We start from the raw sequence: 17,975 nt of genomic DNA on the forward strand, positions 1-17,975 counted from the left end.
TTTATGTTCACTTAACACTTAATACAAATTAGATTTTCACTGGAGGTATTTTTAAAATTTCATTTTCCTATCCTGGTTGCCCAACCAAGATACAGTTATTTTATCATAAGTATAAATTTGATAAACATACTTTGCCTATAGAAATGTATAAATATTAGACATATTGTAATATATTTGTAAAATATTTGCATTAAAAATTATGTATTTAGATGGAATTCATTAGAAACGCAAGTTTGAAAAATTATTATTACCTCCCTTTGCCTATCTTGGTTGCGCAACCAAGATAGATTGGAAATAAATGAATTCAGAAGCTACACACAGCTTTTAAACTTGCATTTTGGTTCAGATTGTTCAATAGTTGATATGTCTATCAAATGCAAATGTAAAACTAGACATTGTATCGAAATAAAAAGGAAATACCCAGCTTTTTATATACTTTCATATTAAAGGGGAGTAATTACAAAATTTTATAAAAATAATAAAATATACATTTCAAATAGGAATCTAACTCTATGTAATCGGTCTTTTTGTTCCTTAAATAATTCTCTACCAGAATATACAAAAAGTAAAAAATGTCATTAAATGTTGTTTAAATGTAATTGACCACCTTTAAAATCCTAATACTCCTTTACGCTGACGATACTGTATTATTTGCAGACGACAAACAATCCCTTCAAAAATGTATAAAAGATTTAAAAAATTACTGTAAACTTTGGAAATTAGAGGTGAATCCTGACAAAACAAAAGTAATGGTTTTCGGTGCAAGAAATGTAAAAAATATGAAATTCTATCTCGCAGATAAAGAACTAGAAATTGTAAAATCATATAAATACTCAGGACTTTATTTTTCCAATACAGGTAGTTTTGCAAAAGCAAGAGAACATAATATAGCGAATCAGGCTAAAAAAGCAATGCATCTATTACTAATGAGAATAAACAATATAGACATACCGATCGATCTTCAATTAAAATTATTCGATAGTACAATTTTACCTATACTAACATATGGTTGTTAAATATTTGGTTTCGAAAATCTCTCCGCTTTGGAACAAGTACACAATAGCTTTCTAAGAAAAATAACGAAAACTTGTACAAGTACGCCGATGTACATGCTTTACGCCGAGTTAGGACGATATCCGATAGAGATTACGATTAAAACAAAAATGTTTCTGGAATAAAATTATTACACAAAAAAATACTAAACTCTCTTCTTTATGTTATGAAGCCATGTTATATTCTGCAGACTCTAATAAAGTTAAATGGATGAATCATATATGTGATATCCTTAACAATACAGGATTTTCCTATGTGTGGCTACAACAGAGATCAATTACAAGTAACAAGAGGGTCATGATGACCCTGGATCGCTCACCTGAGTAATATGAGCTACATGTTTCAAATGTCAAACTGATGATTTTTAGAAAATTTTGGGAAGATTTTCCGATGTACAATCAGGGATCCCCTGGGGCGGGGCCAATTTTACTCCGGGGGGTCATGATTTGAATAAAGTTTGTAGAAGTCTACTAGGCAATGTTACATATCAAATATCTAAGATCTAGGCCTTCTGGTTTATTTTTAGCAAATTTATGAAGATTTCCCTGTGTACAATCAAGTAACCCCTGGGGGCTGGGTCAATTTGACCCCAGGGGTCATGATTTGAACAAATTTTGTAGAAGTCTACCAGGCAATGCTACATGTCAAATATCTAAGATCTAGGCCTTCTGGTTTATTTTTAGAAAATTTTTGAAGATTTTCCTATGTAAAATCAAGTGACCCCTGGGGTCATGATTTGAACAAATTTTGTAGAGGTCCACTAGGTAATGCTACATGTTAAATATCTAAGCTCTAGGCCTTCTGGTTTATTTTTAGAAAATTTTTGAAGATTTTCCTATGTAAAATCAAGTGACCCCTGGGGCAGGGTCAATTTTGACCCCGGGGGTCATGATTTGAGTAAATTTTGTAGAGGTCTACTTGGCAATGCTACATGTCAAATATCTAAGCTCTAGGCCTTCTGGTTTATTTTTTTTTAATTTTTTGAAGATTTTCCTATAGAAATCTATGTAAAATCAAGTGACCCCTGGGGCGGGGTAAATTTTGACCCCGGGGTCATGATTTGAACAACTTTAGTAGAGGTCCACTAGGCAATGCTACATGTCAAATATCTAAGCTCTAGGGTTTCTGGTTTTTGAGAAGAAGATTTTTAAAGATTTTCCTATGTAAAATCAAGTGACCCCTGGGGCGGGGTCAAAAATTGACCCAGGGTCATGATTTGAACAAATTTGGTAGAGGTCCACTAGGCAATGCTTCACACCAAATATCTAAGCTATAGGGCTTCTGGTTTTTGAGAAAAAGATTTTTAAAGTGTTTCCTTTTGGTTGCCGTGGCAACCAGAGTTCTGCATGGAATTCAATTCTTTGAACAATTTTGAAAGGGGGCCACCCAAGGATCATTCCTGTGAAGTTTGGTGTAATTCTGCCCAGTGGTTTTCAAGAAGAAGATTTTTTTAGAAATTGTTGACGGACGACGCACTACGCACGACGCATGACGCACGACGGATATCAAGCGGTCACAATAGCTCACCTTGTCACTTCGTGACAGGTGAGCTAAAAATATAGCAATTAATATTAAACAAATGCTTATTAACCAATTCTTTCAAAGATGGTCATCAGATCTAACAAACTCAGGTCTAGGTTCTCACTTCAGATCACAAGTTCTCGGGTGGAAATAACTGAAGTACAGTTATGGGACCAAAAGTTTTGTTCGACTTTTATTTTTTCCTTTTCATTTATTTTTAAAAATGTCAATAAAACTGATAATCTGCATGGTATAAGTTTATTTATTGTGTTAAAATATTTCATAGTAGACATACGTTAAATTCCAATGCTTATTTTAACTAGAAAAACACATCTAAATCTTTTTCAAAAATATGACCCTTAGTTACTAACTGTTCGAATTTCAAGAAAACGAATAAGAAATAAAATTATTTTTTGTGACAGTTTGATAGGAATAGAACTTATTTATCAGTATATGAAGCCATTATATAAAACTATCAGCTATTGAAGTCAAGAAAAAGCATTGAACTTAGGGCAAAATCCTTAGCATAATGTCCGACTTCCTTTTCAATAAAATAAAATTAAAATTTCAGCTATATTTTAAGTATTGTAAACTTGAAATAGAGCTCGCTGATAGCTTGAGAGCGTCTTATAAGAACTCGTGTTTGTAAAAACAATACTTAGAAAATTACAAAAGAATATTATATAAAATCGTTATAATCGATGGGTAACTGTCAGAGTTGTGGGAGGAGGGGCTCTTAGTTTTATACAAAATGTTTTTTCATGAAACTTTATGAGTGAACATATGTATTTGTTAATTTTTAGCAGAAAACCTGCATCTTAACATGTTGGTCTTTGCAATAAAGGATAAAGATTTTATTCTTTATTTTAGTGAATGGTAAAAATCATTAAATATACATAAAAATAAAATGTACACGGCCATTCTATGATTAGAATTTAAAATGAGACTATTATCACAAACAATACTGAAATATCATATTCATAAAAGATATTTATATCACAGATATACTATAGTGATCGTACATTAGTTAAATTAGTTAATTATATTAAAAATGTAAAACAACTTTCCCCTTCAATACATGTATTGTATTGTATTGTAAATAAAATCTGGAAAGTAGATCCCTCGGAAGCACCGAGAACAAAGCAAATAGTGAAAATTGCAGACTCGGTTTGATTGAGTCTGTTCATGGGCAGTAATGGAAAAAGCAACACTACCCACGCCCCCTAGCACCGGCTTAAGCAGTATTCAATCTTCAAATCTAAATGAGTTGAAATCAATGATCCCGAAGGACCAGAAAATATAACAACACTGAGATGAAGTCGGGGCGACTTTTTACGGCCGCCACACAGCACTTAACACCCGCTGTTGTGAAGTAAATAAAATCTGGAAAGTAGATCCCTCGGAAGCCCTCTACACCATTATTGTTTGCTGTTGTTATAACTGTTATATATCTTTGAACTTGTAGACAACATTACCGTAAGGCGTATTGTGTTTTGTTGTGTTGTGTGTTGTGTTGTGTTGTGTTGTAAGACCTCTACACCATTATTGTTTGCTGTTCTTATAACTGTTATATATCTTTGAACTTGTAGACAACATTAAAACTTCAACATATCATGTTTTATTTCATCGATTACATGTATATATTTCACTTTTCTTCAAAGGTTGACAACCGTTTTATGTGCGTGTGTTTGTGTTTATTTCTCCTCGCCACCGATGTGTCTTTATTACACTTTCCGAAAAATAATATTAACTCCCATCATTCAATAAATCGATACTTGATCAGCTAATCGAAACTCCGTCTCTCATAAAAATTAGCACATTGAAACCAGGGCGCCGAGAATGTGTCATGCCCTATCAGCCAATAAAAACTTATGCACTCGGTTTGATTACAACAGCGACAGAACGTCCGTTAATCAAAAACTTATGATCCCGACTGAAAACACAAGTTTTGGCCATTTGCACAAATATTCTGAGAACCTATGTTCTCTGAAAAACTTGTGATCTGAAGTGAGAACCTTAGGTGCTTACTATAGAACATAGGTTCTTGGATTAATTGTGCAATTCGCGTGCCATAATACCGACCTAAAACTGTAATATTTTGGCTTCTTCTCCCTTTCTCACTTATCTTAGAAAAGACTCTTTTTATCATGCATTATGTCTAGATAGATATATGCACTCTGACCTAAAAGCAAAATTTTAGCGAAGTTATATCGAATTTATTAACCCTACACGTGTATAGGGTAGTCATTAGCGTAGCAACCTATTAGACCAAAAGGCTCAGTCCTGCACACGATTTTCATCGTATTAATAATTTCAAAACTGGTGAGATTATATCTCCAAATACACGTTAGTATTCACCATAACTTTTCTACAATTCAATTCAAACTTTTCCTGGAGAATTATGTCCCCAAAGCCCATTAATTTGTCCCTGAACATAACTTGTACTTGCCTACCCCTCGGTACCTTATTTATTTTTAGATATCAGTCATATAATTCCTATATACTCGTAAAGTAATAGCAGATTTGGAACCGTTTTGCTTATTCTATATGACAGTGGTCATCATTAGAAGCTATGATTTTGGTCAACCTGTTTCTTATTTAAATATTAAGAAGACAAAATGTTTGAATTTAGCTATTTTATTTTCTTCTCAAAAATTGAAAGGTAACGGATTTCCTGGAAGCGTAGACCACACAAACATCGTGAATTGTGCCCGCCACAAAATAGAAACTGAAGTGGATTTGGAGTTTTGGATCTTAGTCTACTTAATCATCTAATGATGATATGGAAGTTTGCAAAGTTTCAAAGCTGTAGCTCTTATAGGTTTTGGGAACTTGGACCTATACAAAAATTTTAACCAAGAAACTCAAATTTTCATAGTACAACAAGAGCTGTCTCCATAGGATGACACATGCCCCCTATGGCACTTTGAATGAATAGTTATGGCCGATGTTAGAGTTTAGGACCTTTGACCTACGGACCTGGGTCTTGCGGGCGACATGTCGTCTTACTGTGCCACACATTCATGCGTAGTTATTTTAAAATCCATGCATGAATGACAAAGATATGGACCGGACACGTCCATCTGCACTATCATGAAATATGACCTTTAACGTCTAAGTGTGACCTTGACCTTTTAGCTACAGACCTGGGTCTTGCGCGCGACAAGTCGTCTTACTGTGCCACACATTCGTGCTTAGTTACTTGAAAATCCATCCATGGATGACAAAGATATGGACCGGACACGCCCATCAATGCACTATCATGAAAAATGACCTTTAACGTCTAAGTGTGACCTTGACCTTTGAGCTACGGACCTGGGTCTTGCGCGCGACACGTCGTCTTACTGTGGTACACATTCATGCCAAGTTATTTGAAAATCCATCCATGGATGACAAAGATATGGACCGGACACGCCCATCAATGCACTATCATGAAAAATGACCTTTAAAGTCTAAGTGTGACCTTGACCTTTGAGCTACGGACCTGGTCTTGCGCGGACACGTCGTCTTACTGTGGTACACATTCATGCCAAGTTATTTGAAAATCCATCCATGGATGACAAAGATATGGATCGGACACGAAAATTGCGGACAGACCGACAGACGGACAGACTGACAGACCGACAGACGGTTCAAAAACTATATGCCTCCCTTCGGGGGCATAAAAATAGCCACAATTCTGACAAAATGCAAATCATATTTATCATGCTCGGCCTATGTAGTCATTTTATAATGATAAAGAAGTGTGCAAAGTTTCAAAGCTGTAGCTCTTATAATTTTTGAGAAAAAGAACAATAGACTGAATAAAATCGTACGAGTTTCGGTTGGTTGTATTTGTCGGTCAGAGTACATATACATTTCTAACAATGCCAAACAAATTAAAATTATGTAACAAAAATAATGCCGTGTTTCTTTATCTTGTCAGTAAATGTATGAGGCTTTTAACTTTTCACATATTTACTGTCTGTAGGAATGAAAGAACTTGAGCAGTATTCCTATAAACTTTCAATAGTACGCAGATACTCATTACATCAAATGAATATTCTTTAACCTTTAGCCTGCTGGCGGCAAGTGATTCTGCCTTTGCGACCAGTGCAGACCAAGATCAGCCTGCACATCCGTGCAGACTGATCATGGTTTGCACTGTTCGCTATTCAGTCAGTAAATTTTCAGTGAACACCCCTTCAAATAATAAGTGGTACTGCCCAAATTGAATGACGGAACTGACCATTTCAGTATTGTATTTTAGCATGTAAAGGTTAAGGTTCTTGTCAAGTCTTGAAACCGCCCCTCGGGTGAATTTTTGTTTTAGTTTTTCACGCCACATATTCCTTGGTTTATCATATACAATCTGACAATATACCTAACTATTCATAATAAGCAGAAAGAACGTTCAAGACAGGTTCTATTTTATTGAACATTACATTTTGTCCTATATCACATGTACTTTGACTGTTCATGTTCTATTTTGCAGAAGATATGTAGATTGTGTGTCTATATGGGGTGCCGTTTTACTATTTAATAGGCTTTTTTTGATATCAAAAATTCGATTTATTGATATCAAGAATTCCATTTCTTGATATCAGAAAATCATTTCTTGATATCAAAAATTCAGTCACATTTCTTGATATTAGAAAATCGATTTCTTGATATCAAGAATTTATTTTCTGATATCAAGAAATCGATTTTCTGATATCAAAAATTCAATTTTTTGATATCAGGAACTCATTTTCTGATATCAAGAAATGCTGTCCATTTTTTGATATCAGGAAATGAATTTTTGATATCAAAAAATCGTGTTATTTCTTGATATCAAGAAATCGAATTCTTGATATCAATAAATGATTTTCTGATATCAAAAAATCGACTTCTTGATATCAAGAAATCAAGCCTATTTTTTTATATAAAAAACTCGGCACTTCCCGATCTAAATAAAGATGGATTGAACAGGATCATATAGAATTGTATAATCCCCGCTATGGAACGCCTAGACTGTCTTGACATGATGGTTATTACTTCATCATGTGCATTTCCCAATATATTCGGTACAAATTATAATCTTTCTTGTAGATAAAACAATTTGTTATGTACATTTACTAGTTTGTCCGGTACATCTCTTGCTTTGTGTTGTGCATTCACCAGTTTGTGCTGTACAATTGATAGTTCGTCATGTGCATTTTCCAATATATTCGGTACAAATTATAATTTGTCTTGTAGATTAAACAATTTGTTATGTACATTTACTAGTTTGTCCAGTAAGTTTCTTAGTTTGTGTTGTGCATTCACTAGTTTGTGCTGTCCAACAGATAGTGTGTCATGTGCTTTTCTTAATATGTTCGGTACTAATTAATAATTTGTTGTGTAGATAAAACAGTTTGTTATGTACATTAACTGGTTTGTCCGGTACATTTCTTAGTTAGTGTTGTGCATTTACTAGTTTGTGCTGTCCAATTAATAGTTCGTTTTGTGCTTTTCCCAATATTTTCGGTACAAATCATAACTTGTCTTGTAGATAAAGCAGTTTGTTATGTTTTAATAAACAGATATGTATTAATTATCTTTTCAAAAGTTTCCGAAAATAGATAACTGCCGAAAAGAACTTATTTAACATAAGTAGTATATTTGTTGTATGTATGAGAATCCACTTGTAAAGACAAAAATTGTAAGGGTACACGTTGTGTAATTTCACATGAAATCGGATATTTTTAAGCAATCAATTGGACAGCACAAACTGGCGAATGCACAACCCAAATTAAGTAATGTACCGGACAAACTAGTAAATGTACATAACAAACTGTTTTATCTACATAACAAATTATGGTTTGTACCGATCATATTGGGAAAAGCACATAACAAACTATTAATTGGACAGCACAAACTAATGTATGGACATCACAAACTAATAAATGTACCGGACAAACTAGTAACTGTACATAACAAACAGTTTTGTCTACCAAATATATTGGAAAATGCACACGACGAACTATTAATTGTACAGCACAAACTAGTGAATGCACAACATAAACTAAAAAATGTACCGGACAAACTAGTAAATCTACATAACAAACTGCTTTATTTACAAGAAAGATTACGATTTGTACCGAATATATTGGAAAAAGCACATGACAAACTGATAATCATAATGTCAAGACAGTCTAGGGAGTAGGCGTTCCATACCTCGCACTAAACGAATTAATTAGGGGTTATCCCTAATTGCATGTCTATTTTTAGAATAGCGGGAATTTTTGATATCAAAAAATACTGGCCATTTTTTGATATCAAGAAATCGAATTCTTGATATCAAAAAATGATTTCTTGATATCCAGAAATCGAATTCTTGATATCAAAAAATAGTCCTTATTTCTAGATATCAAGAAATGATTTCTTGATATCAAGAATCTGATTTCCTGATATGAAAAAATATAACTAATTTTTTGATATCAAGAAATGATTTTCTGATATCAAGAAATCGAATTCCTGATATCAAGAAATCGATTTTTTGATATCAAAAATTCATTTCCTGATATCAAAAAGTCGATTTTTTGATAAAAAAAAATAGACAGCATTTCTTGATATCAAAAAATGAATTCCTGATATTAAAAAAATCGAATTTTTGATATCAAGAAATCATTTCTTGATTTAAAAAAATGCCTAGAAAATAGTAAAACGGCGCCCCATATGTCTAACATATTTCTCCAGGTACTCTGGGAGTTGAAAGTGTTACAATGTACATTTAAAAAAATACATAAGTTGCAAAATGAAAGTGAAAGTAGAGTTGTCAAAATGACGAAAAACTGCAATATTTAAAAAAATATATATTAGACAGTTTACAGTGCCTAGGTAAATATGTTAGACACACAACAGAAACAAATTTATAAAAAAAAAATGAAAAAGCAATTTAATATTTTTCTACAAATAGATTGTGGACAATTGATGTACATGTGTTGCAAGACATAATACATGTTACCGAACAAGGTGACCTTTACAGAAAGTATTTTCTACCCCTTCTGAACAATTCTAATAAGTTTATATATATATAATTTTACCCGAGGGGTGGTCTCAAAAGGTGTTTACATGATCCTTAAATATCAAATATCAGTAAAAACTGGTAAAGGTAAGAAAATAAAATGTTACACTTACCGAGATCACGTCTTTATTTCTTGCATATTTAATTTCCTGTTGGCATTGTAGACATTTTGTGAAAATAAGGAGTGGAAGTGAAAAGTATAAAGATTCAATATCCGTGACGATACATGTATGATATAAGTTGACAGTCATTTAATTGTTATTTTATCTATAGGAGAGATCGTGTTTGTACACAAATACGTTGTGTCTTCTATTTTTAGAACTGATCCGATTGTAAACACTGATGTTTTTCTAACGGCCTAAACTTTCTTAAAACACAAATTATATCAATATTTGATCAATGGAAAGGTTATAAACAAGCAAAAAATTTGAACACCATTACGCCGCTATTAAAATTAAATGTCATCTAAAACGGTTATTCATTTAAAAAAGATATTTGAATATGAAAATGTAAGTATTTCAAAACTTTTTCACAGATAACGGGTAGATAAGATAACCCACACTGTTATGTCGCAAACGAGAAATATAACAATCCTTTATCTAAGTTGAAATTTCAATGGCGATTAGGGAAACCAGCATGATTTACCTTGCTTTATAGCCTGGGAATCCAGTCTGACAATTTCTTACTTTTTTCAAGGGACAGGACGTGAAGTGGTTGCACACTTGATTCAAGCGAGCGAAATGGTTGCAAACTTACAAAATGGCGGATATTTTCTGAAATCATCGCGTGTTCGCTTGTTTTTTTATCAGGTAAGTGGGTTTCTATGGTATTTTGAACTCTATGGATATGTGCATGCGCCAGTTCTATGTCTACGTCACACTCGGTTTTGCGTTTCAGCGTTGTAGATTTCGAATTTTCGAAGTTATAAAATGGTCATGTCCATGTTTTGATATTTGAATTGCGTCGTTTCTTGCCGTTTTTTACATTCTTATGATCAAACTAGCCTGTTTTGTGGCCCTTAAACGAGACAAAACAACAGATTGTGAAGAATTCTGTAAACGTTTGGCTCTGCATGTTTTCGGGACAGTGCTATACCCTAATAAATCTTGTTCAAGCTCTTTTTTGTTGCAAACTTGTACTTCAAGCAATTTCTGTTGCAAACTTTTTCTGAAAAAATGGTGTCCAACTATCAGAGAATGTTTATTGTGCAACTCGTGTACATTTCTTTTCTGTAAAGGGTCGTACATTTTTATAGCATCAAATGGCCCTTTGATATTTTAATATAACTGTTGATAAAAAAACCTTATCATGTTTTCATGAAACCTGGTAGGATTATGGTTAGTGTTCCTACATAATTTTAACATCTTCCCTGTTTATAGATTCAGCTGTCTAGATTGCAAGCAGAAATAAAACTAAACTTTCGGAGACATTGTCTATAGGTACATTTTGTCTTTTGGATCTTGTCCAGCTATACACACTATACAGACAACGACTTTAACATGCAGTTGTTTTCTTTCAGATCTTTTCAGGTCTAGATGCTATGAACATCAGACGCTATTATGACCCGAGAGCATGACCATGAATCTTCATTAGTTGAACAAACTACGCTAACACGTATATCAGAAATAACCGTTAACCGTTAGGTAAGTGTTATTGGTATCAAAGGCAATTTATAAACTTTTGTAAGCCTATTCTTATTTTCTATTCCTATTCTGAACCAACAATTTTAGTAACCTAAAGTCAGATACATTTTTTGCGTAATATTATAGTGCAACAGTGTATAATGTTGTATGTTCAGTTCTCTATATTATATTAATTTTGCATTACATTGCAATATATTACACAAATTACCAGTGTTACTTTTTATTGCAGTGATCACGAGTTTAACCGAAGGAAAGGAAGCGTACCAAAGTATGGAACATTAAGAAAATTGAATGATATACCATGAGGTGTTCGACCAGTTAAGTCACATTACAGAGTTGACGAGTCCACTAAGACTATATTTTGAGCGAACTCACAAAGTAAAATACAGCGCAACAGTTACGCTGTATACAGTGGATTGAAATTGATAAAACTATAACAAGAAAATGTTCGGCTGCGATTAAATCCGTCTTTTCTGAAAATGAACAAACATAATTATGATGTTTTCTGTTGATTGCCACCACAAATTTAAATGCCAACTCTACTGTTTTCAATTTTGCCTTAATGTGGTTGCTTGTGTCCAAGATTACATCTTTTTGGATACTATTTGGATTCAATTTTCCAATCAGAAACTTTAAACGACAAAATTAAGCACGTGATTAAATTATGGGAACTACATTCATGTTTCAGCAGATGTTACACTGTAACATAGATGAGTTAAACATTTTAGCCCAGGTTTACTCCCATTGTACAGCGTCCATGTGTGTTAGTGTTAGTATCGAATTATTTATTGTTTTGATACACAGTAGTATGACTTATAAGATATTCAAAGACGACGATTTATGTTTCAGAAACAAAATATGAACTATGCCGCATGTCCGTAAAGGGGTATTTTACATGTATCTTATCACCAACACTCAATAGCCTTGTTTCGTATTATGATCATGTTATATCGACACAAGATTGCGCAGGTGGATAAACAACTACTCTAACTTCTAATGAGTTCAAAACATTTTACATCATAATCATATCTTAAGACTGGGATATATTTTTGTACATTTAATCTAGAAATGAAACATAACGTATGCATTTATGTCATTATGTTATTACATCACTATTGTATATAAATGTGCTGTTGTTTTTTCTTCTATCAAAACATGTACTAATATTTTACGAAAAACAGTTTTTATGAACAAATCATGTATCCTGGTAGTTTGTTGTTTCATGTGACGACAAATGACGTTGAAGCACAAACCGTGAACGGAATTTCTTTTCGCAAATACCACATTCCAGAGGAGAATTCCCATCGCTGTCTCAGTCTTGCGTTTTTGCCTGAAAAATAAATTGAACAAGGAAATACAATACTGTAGATTTCAGATCGATTGAAATTAAAACACAAGTTTGCTACATATTAGTTCGATTATAATATTTCTTTTATGTAAAATATCTATAACCAATTTTTTGTCAGTTATAAATACAGGTCAATAGAGATGGAAACTTAGAACTGGGACTAAGAATTGAGAAGAGAACTTGTCAGATTACACGGTTTGCATTAAGTAATTTCTTGGGCAAGATACACACAAGGCTAGTGCACACCATAGCAAAACATTGACAATATTATTTCACTGATCTTCCAAAATCACAAAAAGCTAAAAATAAGTCTCTGTTTTGTGCCCAAACGTCGTTATACGTGATTAGAAATAGAATTATGAAATTTCGCGCTATCTGCTGCAACTTTGAGGAAATTTATGATTTGCCTCTTCAACCAGTTGCACAATAAACATTCTCTGACACTATTTTTCCAGAAAAAGTTTGCAACAGAAATTGCTTGAAGTACAAGTTTGCAACAAAAACTAGCTTGAACAAGATTTATTTGGGTACAGCACTTTCCCGAAAACACGCAGAGCCAAACGTTTATAGAATTTTTCACAATTAGTTGTTTTGTCTCGTTTAAGAGCCACAAAACAGACTAGTTTGATCATTAGAATGTAAAAAAACGGCAAGAAACGACGCAATTCAAATATCAAAACATGGACATGACCATTTTATAACTTCAATAACTTCGAGAATTCGAAATCTACAACGCTGAAACGCAAAACCGAGTGTGACGTAGACATAGAACTGATGCATGCACATATCCATAGAGTTCAAAATACCATAGAAACTCACTTACCTGATAAAAAATCAAGCGAACACGCGATGATTTCAGAAAAAAATCCGCCATTTTGTAAGTTTGCAACCATTTCGCTCGCTTGAACCAAGTGTGCAACCACTTCACGTCCTGCCCCTTGTTTTTTTCTACCTGCAAATTGATAATATCAAAACCTCGATGAATGCTAATTAGCACAAATTAAGTGGGATATTTATGTATGAATATTAGGTATGATATCTTCTGACAAAGCACAAATATTATCAACGGCTTCCCAGGCTACTTGCTTTATAGCGGCAATTGAATGACACTTCCTTCCATTATTTAAAGTACAAAAACATCGCTGACCTCGAAATAGAATTATACTGGTATAGTTGAGCTGTGACGGAATGAAACACTTTTTCAATTGGGTTATATCGATATTCGGTCCATACCTGGCTAAAAAAATCAAAAATCTACCCTCATATTGCCGCATTTCAGAAAGCGGTCCGCAGAATAAAAACCCTACTTTCGTTTTCAAGTAAACAACTCGAAAACATGTGAATAATAGCATGAAAAGTGTCCTATTTTATGTAAAATTCATTCCACGGGTGAAATAATGCCCATTTGGCCCCCGATTTACGCGCAATTGCGCGAAAAATGGAAAAAATAGGATCTATTTCTACACCACGGAAGCACATTTTTGACTGAATTACTGCATTATAACCTATAGCGCTGGCGCAACTGGTAGAGCGTAATGATTACAGGCCGTGAGATGCGAGTTCAAGCCCAAATGAGGGCCAGATTTTTTCTCTAGTATTATTTTTATGTCATTTTAGTCAACTTCGGCGGACTCTTTGAAGACTCTTTTTAAGAAACATTACATATATTTTAATATTAATGTTTGACTTATTTTTGTTAATTGTTTCTATATTTTTAATATATTTTGCTACTGTTATTTCAATTTTAATTCATGTCACATAATTTCGACTTTTCTTGCTTGTCATAATCCAGGACAGTACATGCTAACAAAGAGTTATAAAAAGTTATAAAAATAAATAGATCGGCAACTTGAAAGGCAGATAGAGCAAATCTCGCCAACATCCCGCGGCTGCAAACGAGATCTTGTTACCGGAAGTTCTCCACGCGCCATTTTGTATGCGAAAGATATGACACTGTCAATTATTAATTATCACCGTATGACCATGCTTTTTTGAAAGTAAGAAACGTGTATTTTGTGCTTAAGACTATTTCATATTAAACAAATGTTGTTTAAAAAGCTAACATGTATTTTACATGTAGTTTTAAAGGTACATATTGCAACTCCATGCTCGCTTCGCTAAGATAACGCCGAATCACGCTCGGACGCGAGATCACGCGAGATTACAGCCAGTTGCCATTCTGTGTATTTTATACTTCTTTATATTTTATACTTCTTTGATGCTAATCAACCAGTACCAGACCATCATCCGTGAGGTGCAAGATCACCTTCGTGGACGGTACCAAATCACCTTCTAGGACGATGCCATAATTTTACCAGTAAAGTATGGTATTATGATCATGTTACTGAAAATAGATTACGAGACGGATCATGGTATTTTATTGGAGTTTTATTTTTGTCAGTGTAATTTCCTATATGGAGATTGCACGGACCGGATAAAGAACCATCTACTAGCCAGTGAGATCTGATCTTACATGGAGGACCCACATCAACATGGTTTGAAAAAAACCCAGGACCTCTGGTCTTTAGGGGGAGTTTAAGGGACCTCACTACTAACCCAAACTAGGGAAAAAATAACAAAACAAGAATATCGTGTGCACACTTTTTTTTTCGGCGTGCCGTATTAAGCACGATTTTATGACCTCGTATGACCTTATGCCGCCTGAATAATGTACCAATCGGATTGCTTGGTAAGGTATTCTCGGTATTTTCAGCCATAATGAGAGATTTTGTAAGAGTGGCGCTGATTGGAGGAAAGGCTGAAAATGCTTCACCCTGAGTCATGTGTGACACTGATTGAAATGACAACGCGTTCGTCATCTATAACCTCTATAAGTACAGCACCATCGGGTTATATGCGTACCACTTGAACAGGTGTGCGTAACCAAATATTCATCTGTTCATTTGGACATATTTCTGTTTTGTTAAGTTTTCTTGTTAAGTTATTTCTGTTTTGTTAAGTTTCCTTTCCTTAAGTTTTGTTTTCACAAAAAGGTTATTTGTTTTATACAGTCATTAACTCTTACCCTGCATTACAGCAATACTTTCTAACCAGTGCAAGTCATTACTAACCTGCAACAACATGTCCGATACTGTTAAATTTTAGACTCTAAATTTTAGATTAATCTTTCCGGTGAAAACAGTACTGTACATATTCTGAATGATAGACAAATTTGATAATAAGCTGAAGTAGGGTAAGGGTTCATGTTGCTTCCAACAATTCCAGAAAATAAAGTATAGAACGTATTTCAATATTGTTTGCTTACTGTTACCATCTTTTAAGCACCAAAGGCTCAAAGTGAGCTTTTGTGATTGTTTGGTGTCCGTCGTGTGTCCCTCCACAATTTCTAAACACAGTCTTCTTCAGAACTACTGTCCTCATTTATACAAAACTTCACAGAGGCCCCTTTCAACATTGCCAAAAGATTTAAAATACAGGTTTCTGCCCATATAATTATAACCTGTGCTTCAGTTACATCACGCCGACCATCTTTTTTAAAGATATTTCTTGTTTGAACAAGTGTTATAACAACAACATTAAGGATACAAACAAGTGAATAAAGTATTGCCATGCAATACAAAGTCCCCTACTGGAAGGCATCTAATTTTCTCTACTGCTGTAGAACATAATGAACATATATCTGTCAATGATGTATAAACAATATTATACTATATATATACAGTATGTTATAACAAAACATTTGGATTAAAATTTATATATGTAAAAAGCTACAGTTGTTTTCATATGGCATATATTTGGCCGATTATCAAAAAAGGTGTCGTAAGTTATTTATAGTAACAACAAAGGGAAATTAATCCTTAAAAAAAGAAAAAAAAATCTATATAATATAAGTCCACAAGAAACTCCTTACCAGGTAGAAACAGGTCAAAATGCTTCTAAAAATTGGATGTAACATACATGTTGTACCACAGAAAATGGTTCGATTTTTCCCTACGACAAGTTACAATATAATCTATTTATAGTAACAACAAAGGGACGTTATTCTAAAAGCAAGGGTGCCTCACGGTGGTGAACATCAAAATCCCTCCATGCATGAAGAAGAAATGCTCCGAACAAAGTCATTCTTGTATCTGACCTTTGGCCTCTATGTGTGACCTTGCCCTTAGACCTAGGGACCAGGTTCTTGCGCATGACACTCTGTCTCATGGTGATGAACATTTGTACCAAGTAATATTAAAATAACTTTAAGGAGTGTTGAGTTACAGACTGGACAGGAAAAAAAACCTTTTGGCATTTGACTTCCAAGTGTGACCTTGACCTTGGAGCTAAGGGCTCGGGTGTTGCGCACGACACATTGTCTCATCCAGGGGATTATTTGTGCAAACTGATATTTAAATCCTGTTTTGTATGACAAAGTTATAGACCAGACAGGAAAAAGTCCCATTGACCTTTGATCTCAAAGTGTGACTTTGACTTTTAAGCTAGGGTTCTGGGTGTTGCGCATGACACGTCGTCTCATCATGGGGAACATTTATGGCAAGTAACATTAAAATCCCTTGATGGATGAGTTCTGGACCGGACAGAAAAAAAACTATCAACATTTGACCTCGAACTGTGATCTTGACCTTTGAGCTTGGGGTCCAGCTTTTGCGCATGACACATTGTCTAATCATTGGGAGCATTTGTGCCAAGTAATATTAATATCCCTTTATGAATGGCAGAGTTTTGGACCGGACAGGAAAACGCCCTGTTGACCTTTGACCTCCAATTGTGACCTTGACCTTTAAGGTAGGGGTCCGTGATTTGTACATGACACGTCGTCTTATTATGGGGAGCATTTGTGCCAAGTAATATCAAAATCCCTTCATGGATGACAGAGTTATGGACCGGACACAAAATTGCGGACGGACGGAATGACGGACGTTCCCACAAACTTGGTTTGTGTGGTTACCCCAGTGTTCTCTCTATTGTTCTTTTAGCCACATAAGAGAAATTTATAGCCACATAACGGAATGAAACAAAAGAATTTACAGTTATCCATTGTTCTATAGCCACACAAACATCATTTTGTGGGCGCGGAAAAGCGCATTCCTATAGTCCCCGAAACTGGTTTTCAAACAGTAGGGGACTAATAAACACGGTTTAACACATACAGCTTAAACAAAGCCAACTCTTAGATAACTCCTACAATGTTCATGTTTAGCTAGTGATCTAGCTTTTGCAAGTGTCCATATGTTTGTTAAAACCAAGTTCTAACGTCTTTGTCATTGAGATGCCAATATCATGAATATTTCTGCTTTAAACGAAATTTGATGGTCAGAAGAGTCTCTAAATCACATCCACTGCCTAATACCCCAGTCACACATACGGCGCGGATAGCTACGTCTAGCCACGGATAGAAAGTTATCCGCATCGATCCGTA

The 17,975-nt window shown here is 34.3% G+C and overlaps 3 protein-coding genes across 4 annotated transcripts in view; all 3 read right to left on the minus strand.

The window, feature by feature from the left end:
* LOC123530163 (uncharacterized) overlaps window positions 1-9,829 on the minus strand; it is a 50,662-nt gene extending 40,833 nt beyond the window's left edge. Inside the window, exon 1 of the mRNA XM_053517595.1 lies at window positions 9,715-9,829. The gene's annotated coding sequence lies outside the window, so the exon portion shown is untranslated. The remainder of the gene's footprint in view (window positions 1-9,714) is intronic.
* The window catches only part of LOC123530255 (calpain-B-like), a 242,053-nt gene that overhangs the window by 189,161 nt on the left and 34,917 nt on the right, over window positions 1-17,975 (minus strand). The window lies entirely within an intron of this gene.
* The window catches only part of LOC123530206 (uncharacterized), a 273,691-nt gene that overhangs the window by 114,611 nt on the left and 141,105 nt on the right, over window positions 1-17,975 (minus strand). The gene's annotated exons all lie outside the window — the stretch shown is intronic.

Source organism: Mercenaria mercenaria, chromosome 1 (assembly GCF_021730395.1).
Source record: "Mercenaria mercenaria strain notata chromosome 1, MADL_Memer_1, whole genome shotgun sequence".
NCBI classification, from domain to species: Eukaryota; Metazoa; Mollusca; class Bivalvia; order Venerida; family Veneridae; genus Mercenaria; species Mercenaria mercenaria.